Raw genomic sequence first — 10,584 nt, forward strand, 5'->3', positions numbered from 1 at the left:
ATTGGCTTTTGCTTGCTCCTTCAAAGCCTTTGTAGAAAAGTGTGCTTTCACGGCTGGAGTACGTTTTGGGATGCATTTTTTCAATCTCTTGCAAGCCTCATGTTTCTTACACAATGTGGAAATATAAGGAGTATGTTTCCCAAATCACTTGAAATCTAGGCAAACGCACACTGCATCACTCTTGCTCAAACACGCTCTTTCTCCTAATGTGTTGAGAACATTCAAGAAACCAGAAAACAAGGGCAATTTGCAGTGAAACTCAGTCGGGCATGTACAAGAGGTCATTTCTATTGGTAGTAGAGTGCAACAGCATGATTGACTTCATGTTCTCCATGAAACCCTTACATTTCCAAGGGACCTGAAGTAGGACTTTCACCAAAGGATGTGTTTGCGTGTCTGTGGTGAAAGGAGCTCTAAGTTGTGTATTCAGTGCTGGAGAGTGACACACTCTACACGGATTACTCAAGGTTTTGAGAGCACCAACATGCTTCAAACTGAAACTGCCACAAGGTGTGTGTAGCATGCGGAAAGAAGGTTTGTCATTTCAAAGAAAGAAGAGAAAACCAAAATCCAGGTACTGAAACGAGCACACCAGTATGGGAGATGTGCATGTGGACAGTTTCAAGCAGCAGCTCTTTGTGGACACTTGGAAACAGGACTGTGAAAAAGTTTCCTAGGAAGCGGGATTGGGCCAAAGTTGAAAGACCTTCCAAAACCAACCCAAAGAACTTAGCCAAACAATGAATGTTCCAATAAGCTCGGGCAGGAAAGGTGCTTCTATGACACAACCCCCGAGCAGGTAGCTACATTCTGCACAGTACAAATGCTTATTAATTCCAGCATGAAAACTCACTCCAGAAGGATGAAATGCATGTTTCTCTCTGAAAGAACACTCAGCCACTATTCTTTTGCTTGCTCCTTCCAAATCTTTGTAGAAACGTGTGTTTTACTGCTGGAATACGTTTTAGGATGCATTGTTTCAATCTCTTGCAAGCCTCATGTTGTTTCTTAGACAATGTGGAAAAACAAGGGGTATGTTTCCCAAATCACTTGAAATCCAGGAAAACGCACACTGCATCAGTCTTCTTCAACCACGCTCTATCTCCTAATGTGTTGTGAACTTTCAACAAACCAGAAACGAAGGGCATTTTGCAGTGAAATTCAGACGGGTATGTACAAGAGTTCATTCCTATTGGTTGCAGAGTGCAAAAGCATGATTGACTTCATGTTCTCCATGAAACCCTTACATTTCCAAGTGAAAAGAGGTAGGACTTTCACCAAAGGATGTGTTTGCGTGTCTGTGCTGAAAGGAGCTCTAAGTTGTGTATTCAGTGCTGGAGAGTGACACACTCTACACAGGTTATCAGGGTTTTAAGAGCACCAACATGCTGCAAACTGAAACTGCTACAAGGTGTGTGTAGCATGCAGAAAGAAGGCTTGTCATTTCAAAGAAAGAAGAGGAAACCAAAATCCAGGTAGTGAAACGAGCACCCCAGTATGGGAGATGTGCATGTGGACAGTTTCAAGCAGCAGCTCTTTGTGGACACTTGGAAACAAGGCTGTGAAAAATTTCGTACGAAGCGGATTTGGACAAAGCTGAAAGACCTTCCAAAACCAGCCCTAAAGAACTTAGCCAAACAATGAATGTTGCAATAAGCTCCTGCAGGAAAGGTGCTTCTATGACACAACCCCCGAGCAGGTAGCTACATTCTGCACAGTACAAATGCTTATTAATTCCAGCATGAAAATTCACTCCAGAAGGATGAAATGTGTGTGTTTCTTTTGGAAAGAACCCTCAGCCATTGGCTTTTGCTTGCTCCTCAAAGCCTTTCTAGAAACGTGTGCTTTCACGGCTGGAGGACATTTTGGGATACATTTTTTCAATCTCTTGCAAGCCTCATGTTTCTTACACAATGTGGATAAATAAGGATTATGTCTCCCATGTCACTTGAAATCTAGGCCAACGCACACTGCATCACTCTTGCTCAAACACGCTCTTTCTCCTAATGTGTTGAGAACATTCAAGAAACCAGAAAACAAGGGCAATTTGCAGTGAAACTCAGTCGGGCATGTACAAGAGGTCATTTCTATTGGTAGTAGAGTGCAACAGCATGATTGACTTCATGTTCTCCATGAAACCCTTACATTTCCAAGGGACCTGAAGTAGGACTTTCACCAAAGGATGTGTTTGCGTGTCTGTGGTGAAAGGAGCTCTAAGTTGTGTATTCAGTGCTGGAGAGTGACACACTCTACACGGATTACTCAAGGTTTTGAGAGCACCAACATGCTTCAAACTGAAACTGCCACAAGGTGTGTGTAGCATGCGGAAAGAAGGTTTGTCATTTCAAAGAAAGAAGAGAAAACCAAAATCCAGGTACTGAAACGAGCACACCAGTATGGGAAATGTGCATGTGGACAGTTTCAAGCAGCAGCTCTTTGTGGACACTTGGAAACAGGGCTGTGAAAAAGTTTCCTAGATAGCGGGATTGGGCCAAAGTTGAAAGACCTTCCAAAACCAACCCAAAGAACTTAGCCAAACAATGAATGTTGCAATAAGCTCGTGCAGGAAAGGTGCTTCTATGACACAACCCCCGAGCAGGTAGCTACATTCTGCACAGTGCAAAATGCATATGAATTCCAGCATGAAAACTCACTCCAGAAGGATGAAATGCATTTTCTCTCTGAAAGAACACTCAGCCACTATTCTTTTGCTTGCTCCTTCCAAATCTTTGTAGAAACGTGTGTTTTACTGCTGGAATACGTTTTAGGATGCATTGTTTCAATCTCTTGCAAGCCTCATGTTGTTTCTTAGACAATGTGGAAAAACAAGGGGTATGTTTCCCAAATCACTTGAAATCCAGGAAAACGCACACTGCATCAGTCTTCTTCAAACACGCTCTATCTCCTAATGTGTTGTGAACTTTCAACAAACCAGAAAAGAAGGGCATTTTGCAGTGAAATTCAGACGGGTATGTACAAGAGTTCATTCCTATTGGTTGCAGAGTGCAAAAGCATGATTGACTTCATGTTCTCCATGAAACCCTTACATTTCCAAGTGAAAAGAGGTAGGACTTTCACCAAAGGATGTGTTTGCGTGTCTGTGCTGAAAGAAGCTCTAAGTTGTGTATTCAGTGCTGGAGAGTGACACACTCTACACAGGTTATCAGGGTTTTAAGAGCACCAACATGCTGCAAACTGAAACTGCTACAAGGTGTGTGTAGCATGCAGAAAGAAGGCTTGTCATTTCAAAGAAAGAAGAGGAAACCAAAATCCAGGTAGTGAAACGAGCACCCCAGTATGGGAGATGTGCATGTGGACAGTTTCAAGCAGCAGCTCTTTGTGGACACTTGGAAACAAGGCTGTGAAAAATTTCGTACGAAGCGGATTTGGACAAAGCTGAAAGACCTTCCAAAACCAGCCCTAAAGAACTTAGCCAAACAATGAATGTTGCAATAAGCTCCTGCAGGAAAGGTGCTTCTATGACACAACCCCCGAGCAGGTAGCTACATTCTGCACAGTACAAATGCTTATTAATTCCAGCATGAAAATTCACTCCAGAAGGATGAAATGTGTGTGTTTCTTTTGGAAAGAACCCTCAGCCATTGGCTTTTGCTTGCTCCTCAAAGCCTTTCTAGAAACGTGTGCTTTCACGGCTGGAGGACATTTTGGGATACATTTTTTCAATCTCTTGCAAGCCTCATGTTTCTTACACAATGTGGATAAATAAGGATTATGTCTCCCATGTCACTTGAAATCTAGGCCAACGCACACTGCATCACTCTTGCTCAAACACGCTCTTTCTCCTAATGTGTTGAGAACATTCAAGAAACCAGAAAACAAGGGCAATTTGCAGTGAAACTCAGTCGGGCATGTACAAGAGGTCATTTCTATTGGTAGTAGAGTGCAACAGCATGATTGACTTCATGTTCTCCATGAAACCCTTACATTTCCAAGGGACCTGAAGTAGGACTTTCACCAAAGGATGTGTTTGCGTGTCTGTGGTGAAAGGAGCTCTAAGTTGTGTATTCAGTGCTGGAGAGTGACACACTCTACACGGATTACTCAAGGTTTTGAGAGCACCAACATGCTTCAAACTGAAACTGCCACAAGGTGTGTGTAGCATGCGGAAAGAAGGTTTGTCATTTCAAAGAAAGAAGAGGAAACCAAAATCCAGGTAGTGAAACGAGCACCCCAGTATGGGAGATGTGTATGTGGACAGTTTCAAGCAGCAGCTCTTTGTAGACACTTGGAAACAGGACTGTGAAAAAGTTTCCTAGGAAGCGGGATTGGGCCAAAGCTGAAAGACCTTCCAAAACCAGCCCTAAAGAACTTAGCCAAACAATGAATGTTACAATAAGCTCCTGCAGGAAAGGTGCTTCTATGACACAACCCCCGAGCAGGTAGCTACATTCTGCACAGTACAAATGCTTATTAATTCCAGCATGAAAATTCACTCCAGAAGGATGAAATGTGTGTGTTTCTTTTGGAAAGAACCCTCAGCCATTGGCTTTTGCTTGCTCCTTTGATTCAAAGCCTTTGTAGAAAAGTGTGCTTTCACGGCTGGAGTACGTTTTGAGATGCATTTTTTCAATCTCTTGCAAGCCTCATGTTTCTTACACAATGTGGAAATATAAGGAGTATGTTTCCCAAATCACTTGAAATCTAGGCCAACGCACACTGCATCACTCTTGCTCAACACGCTCTTTCTCCTAATGTGTTGAGAACATTCAAGAAACCAGAAAACAAGGGCAATTTGCAGTGAAACTCAGTCGGGCATGTACAAGAGGTCATTTCTATTGGTAGTAGAGTGCAACAGCATGATTGACTTCATGTTATCCATGAAACTTTTACATTTCCAAGGGACCTGAAGTAGGACTTTCACCAAAGGATGTGTTTGCGTGTCTGTGGTGAAAGGAGCTCTAAGTTGTGTATTCAGTGCTGGAGAGTGACACACTCTACACGGATTACTCAAGGTTTTGAGAGCACCAACATGCTTCAAACTGAAACTGCCACAAGGTGTGTGTAGCATGCGGAAAGAAGGCTTGTCATTTCAAAGAAAGAAGAGAAAACCAAAATCCAGGTACTGAAACGAGCACACCAGTATGGGAGATGTGCATGTGGACAGTTTCAAGCAGCAGCTCTTTGTGGACACTTGGAAACAGGGCTGTGAAAAAATTTCCTAGGAAGCGGGATTCGGCCAAAGTTGAAAGACCTTCCAAAACCAACCCAAAGAACTTAGCCAAACAATGAATGTTGCAATAAGCTCCTGCAGGAAAAGTGCTTCTATGACACAACCCCCGAGCAGGTAGCTACATTCTGCACAGTACAAAATGCATATGAATTCCAGCATGAAAACTCACTCCAGAAGGATGAAATGCATGTTTCTCTCTGAAAGAACACTCAGCCACTATTCTTTTGCTTGCTCCTTCCAAATCTTTGTAGAAACGTGTGTTTTACTGCTGGAATACGTTTTAGGATGCATTGTTTCAATCTCTTGCAAGCCTCATGTTGTTTCTTAGACAATGTGGAAAAACAAGGAGTATGTTTCCCAAATCACTTGAAATCCAGGAAAACGCACACTGCATCAGTCTTCTTCAAACACGCTCTATCTCCTAATGTGTTGTGAACTTTCAACAAACCAGAAACGAAGGGCATTTTGCAGTGAAATTCAGACGGGTATGTACAAGAGTTCATTCCTATTGGTTGCAGAGTGCAAAAGCATGATTGACTTCATGTTCTCCATGAAACCCTTACATTTCCAAGTGAAAAGAGGTAGGATTTTCACCAAAGGATGTGTTTGCGTGTCTGTGGTGAAAGGAGCTCTAAGTTGTGTATTCAGTGCTGGAGAGTGACACACTCTACACGGATTACTCAAGGTTTTGAGAGAACCAACATGCTTCAAACTGAAACTGCCACAAGGTGTGTGTAGCATGCGGAAAGAAGGTTTGTCATTTCAAAGAAAGAAGAGAAAACCAAAATCCAGGTACTGAAACGAGCACACCAGTATGGGAGATGTGCATGTGGACAGTTTCAAGCAGCAGCTCTTTTTGGACACTTGGAAACAGGGCTGTGAAAAAGTTTCCTAGGAAGCGGGATTGGGCCAAAGTTGAAAGACCTTCCAAAACCAACCCAAAGAACTTAGCCAAACAATGAATGTTGCAATAAGCTCCTGCAGGAAAGGTGCTTCTATGACACAACCCCCGAGCAGGTAGCTACATTCTGCACAGTACAAAATGCATATGAATTCCAGCATGAAAACTCACTCCAGAAGGATGAAATGCATGTTTCTCTCTGAAAGAACACTCAGCCACTATTCTTTTGCTTGCTCCTTCCAAATCTTTGTAGAAACGTGTGTTTTACTGCTGGAATACGTTTTAGGATGCATTGTTTCAATCTCTTGCAAGCCTCATGTTGTTTTTTAGACAATGTGGAAAAACAAGGAGTATGTTTTCCAAATCACTTGAAATCCAGGAAAACGCACACTGCATCAGTCCTCTTCAAACACGCTCTATCTCCTAATGTGTTGTGAACTTTCAACAAACCAGAAACGAAGGGCATTTTGCAGTGAAATTCAGACGGGTATGTACAAGAGTTCATTCTTATTGGTTGCAGAGTGCAAAAGCATGATTGACTTCATGTTCTCCATGAAACCCTTACATTTCCAAGTGAAAAGAGGTAGGACTTTCACCAAAGGATGTGTTTGCGTGTCTGTGGTGAAAGGAGCTCTAAGTTGTGTATTCAGTGCTGGAGAGTGACACACTCTACACAGGTTACTCAGGGTTTTAAGAGCACCAACATGCTGCAACCTGAAACTGCTACAAGGTGTGTGTAGCATGCAGAAAGAAGGCTTGTCATTTCAAAAAAAGAAGAGGAAACCAAAATCCAGGTAGTGAAACGAGCACCCCAGTATGGGAGATGTGCGTGTGGACAGTTTCAAGCAGCAACTCTTTGTGGACACTTGGAAACAGGGCTGTGAAAAAGTTTCCTAGGAAGCGGGATTGGGCCAAAGTTGAAAGACCTTCCAAAACCAACCCAAAGAACTTAGCCAAACAATGAATGTTGCAATAAGCTCTGCAGGAAAGGTGCTTCTATGACACAACCCCCGAGCAGGTAGCTACATTCTGCACAGTACAAATGCTTATTAATTCCAGCATGAAAATTCACTTCAGAAGGATGAAATGTGTGTGTTTCTTTTGGAAAGAACCCTCAGCCATTGGCTTTTGCTTGCTCCGTCAAAGCCTTTGTAGAAACGTGTGCTTTCACGGCTGGAGTATGTTTTGGGATGCATTTTTTCAATCTCTTACAAGCCTCATGTTTCTTACACAATGTGGAAAAATAAGGAGTATGTTTCCCAAATCACTTGAAATCTAGGCAAACGCACACTGCATCACTCTTGCTCAAACACGCTCTTTCTCCTAATGTGTTGAGAACATTCAAGAAACCAGAAAACAAGGGCAATTTGCAGTGAAACTCAGTCGGGCATGTACAAGAGGTCATTTCTATTGGTAGTAGAGTGCAACAGCATGATTGACTTCATGTTCTCCATGAAACCCTTACATTTCCAAGGGACCTGAAGTAGGACTTTCACCAAAGGATGTGTTTGCGTGTCTGTGGTGAAAGGAGCTCTAAGTTGTGTATTCAGTGCTGGAGAGTGACACACTCTACACGGATTACTCAAGGTTTTGAGAGCACCAACATGCTTCAAACTGAAACTGCCACAAGGTGTGTGTAGCATGCGGAAAGAAGGCTTGTCATTTCAAAGAAAGAAGAGAAAACCAAAATCCAGGTACTGAAACGAGCACACCAGTATGGGAGATGTGCATGTGGACAGTTTCAAGCAGCAGCTCTTTGTGGACACTTGGAAACAGGGCTGTGAAAAAATTTCCTAGGAAGCGGGATTCGGCCAAAGTTGAAAGACCTTCCAAAACCAACCCAAAGAACTTAGCCAAACAATGAATGTTGCAATAAGCTCCTGCAGGAAAAGTGCTTCTATGACACAACCCCCGAGCAGGTAGCTACATTCTGCACAGTACAAAATGCATATGAATTCCAGCATGAAAACTCACTCCAGAAGGATGAAATGCATGTTTCTCTCTGAAAGAACACTCAGCCACTATTCTTTTGCTTGCTCCTTCCAAATCTTTGTAGAAACGTGTGTTTTACTGCTGGAATACGTTTTAGGATGCATTGTTTCAATCTCTTGCAAGCCTCATGTTGTTTCTTAGACAATGTGGAAAAACAAGGAGTATGTTTCCCAAATCACTTGAAATCCAGGAAAACGCACACTGCATCAGTCTTCTTCAAACACGCTCTATCTCCTAATGTGTTGTGAACTTTCAACAAACCAGAAACGAAGGGCATTTTGCAGTGAAATTCAGACGGGTATGTACAAGAGTTCATTCCTATTGGTTGCAGAGTGCAAAAGCATGATTGACTTCATGTTCTCCATGAAACCCTTACATTTCCAAGTGAAAAGAGGTAGGATTTTCACCAAAGGATGTGTTTGCGTGTCTGTGGTGAAAGGAGCTCTAAGTTGTGTATTCAGTGCTGGAGAGTGACACACTCTACACGGATTACTCAAGGTTTTGAGAGCACCAACATGCTTCAAACTGAAACTGCCACAAGGTGTGTGTAGCATGCGGAAAGAAGGTTTGTCATTTCAAAGAAAGAAGAGAAAACCAAAATCCAGGTACTGAAACGAGCACACCAGTATGGGAGATGTGCATGTGGACAGTTTCAAGCAGCAGCTCTTTGTGGACACTTGGAAACAGGGCTGTGAAAAAGTTTCCTAGGAAGCGGGATTGGGCCAAAGTTGAAAGACCTTCCAAAACCAACACAAAGAACTTAGCCAAACAATGAATGTTGCAATAAGCTCCTGCAGGAAAGGTGCTTCTATGACACAACCCCCGAGCAGGTAGCTACATTCTGCACAGTACAAAATGCATATGAATTCCAGCATGAAAACTCACTCCAGAAGGATGAAATGCATGTTTCTCTCTGAAAGAACACTCAGCCACTATTCTTTTGCTTGCTCCTTCCAAATCTTTGTAGAAACGTGTGTTTTACTGCTGGAATACGTTTTTGGATGCATTGTTTCAATCTCTTGCAAGCCTCATGTTGTTTCTTAGACAATGTGGAAAAACAAGGAGTATGTTTTCCAAATCACTTGAAATCCAGGAAAACGCACACTGCATCAGTCCTCTTCAAACACGCTCTATCTCCTAATGTGTTGTGAACTTTCAACAAACCAGAAACGAAGGGCATTTTGCAGTGAAATTCAGACGGGTATGTACAAGAGTTCATTCTTATTGGTTGCAGAGTGCAAAAGCATGATTGACTTCATGTTCTCCATGAAACCCTTACATTTCCAAGTGAAAAGAGGTAGGACTTTCACCAAAGGATGTGTTTGCGTGTCTGTGGTGAAAGGAGCTCTAAGTTGTGTATTCAGTGCTGGAGAGTGACACACTCTACACAGGTTACTCAGGGTTTTAAGAGCACCAACATGCTGCAACCTGAAACTGCTACAAGGTGTGTGTAGCATGCAGAAAGAAGGCTTGTCATTTCAAAGAAAGAAGAGGAAACCAAAATCCAGGTAGTGAAACGAGCACCCCAGTATGGGAGATGTGCATGTGGACAGTTTCAAGCAGCAACTCTTTGTGGACACTTGGAAACAGGGCTGTGAAAAAGTTTCCTAGGAAGCGGGATTGGGCCAAAGTTGAAAGACCTTCCAAAACCAACCCAAAGAACTTAGCCAAACAATGAATGTTGCAATAAGCTCTGCAGGAAAGGTGCTTCTATGACACAACCCCCGAGCAGGTAGCTACATTCTGCACAGTACAAATGCTTATTAATTCCAGCATGAAAATTCACTTCAGAAGGATGAAATGTGTGTGTTTCTTTTGGAAAGAACCCTCAGCCATTGGCTTTTGCTTGCTCCGTCAAAGCCTTTGTAGAAACGTGTGCTTTCACGGCTGGAGTATGTTTTGGGATGCATTTTTTCAATCTCTTACAAGCCTCATGTTTCTTACACAATGTGGAAAAATAAGGAGTATGTTTCCCAAATCACTTGAAATCTAGGCAAACGCACACTGCATCACTCTTGCTCAAACACGCTGTTTCTCCTAATGTGTTGAGAACATTCAAGAAACCAGAAAACAAGGGCAATTTGCAGTGAAACTCAGTCGGGCATGTACAAGAGGTCATTTCTATTGGTAGTAGAGTGCAACAGCATGATTGACTTCATGTTCTCCATTTAACCCTTACATTTCCAACGGACCTGAAGTAGGACTTTCACCAAAGGATGTGTTTGCGTGTCTGTGGTGAAAGGAGCTCTAAGTTGTGTATTCAGTGCTGGAGAGTGACACACTCTACACGGGTTACTCAGGGTTTTGAGAGCACCAACATGCTTCAAACTGCAACTGCCACAAGGTGTGTGTAGCATGCGGAAAGAAGGCTTGTCATTTCAAAGAAAGAAGAGGAAACCAAAATCCAGGTAGTGAAACGAGCACCCCAGTATGGGAGATGTGCATGTGGACAGTTTCAAGCAGCAGCTCTTTGTGAGCTTTGGAAACAGGGCTGTGAAAA

The sequence above is a fragment of the Miniopterus natalensis genome, chromosome 12 (genome assembly GCF_054644295.1).
Source record: "Miniopterus natalensis isolate mMinNat1 chromosome 12, mMinNat1.hap1, whole genome shotgun sequence".
NCBI lineage: Eukaryota > Metazoa > Chordata > Mammalia > Chiroptera > Miniopteridae > Miniopterus > Miniopterus natalensis.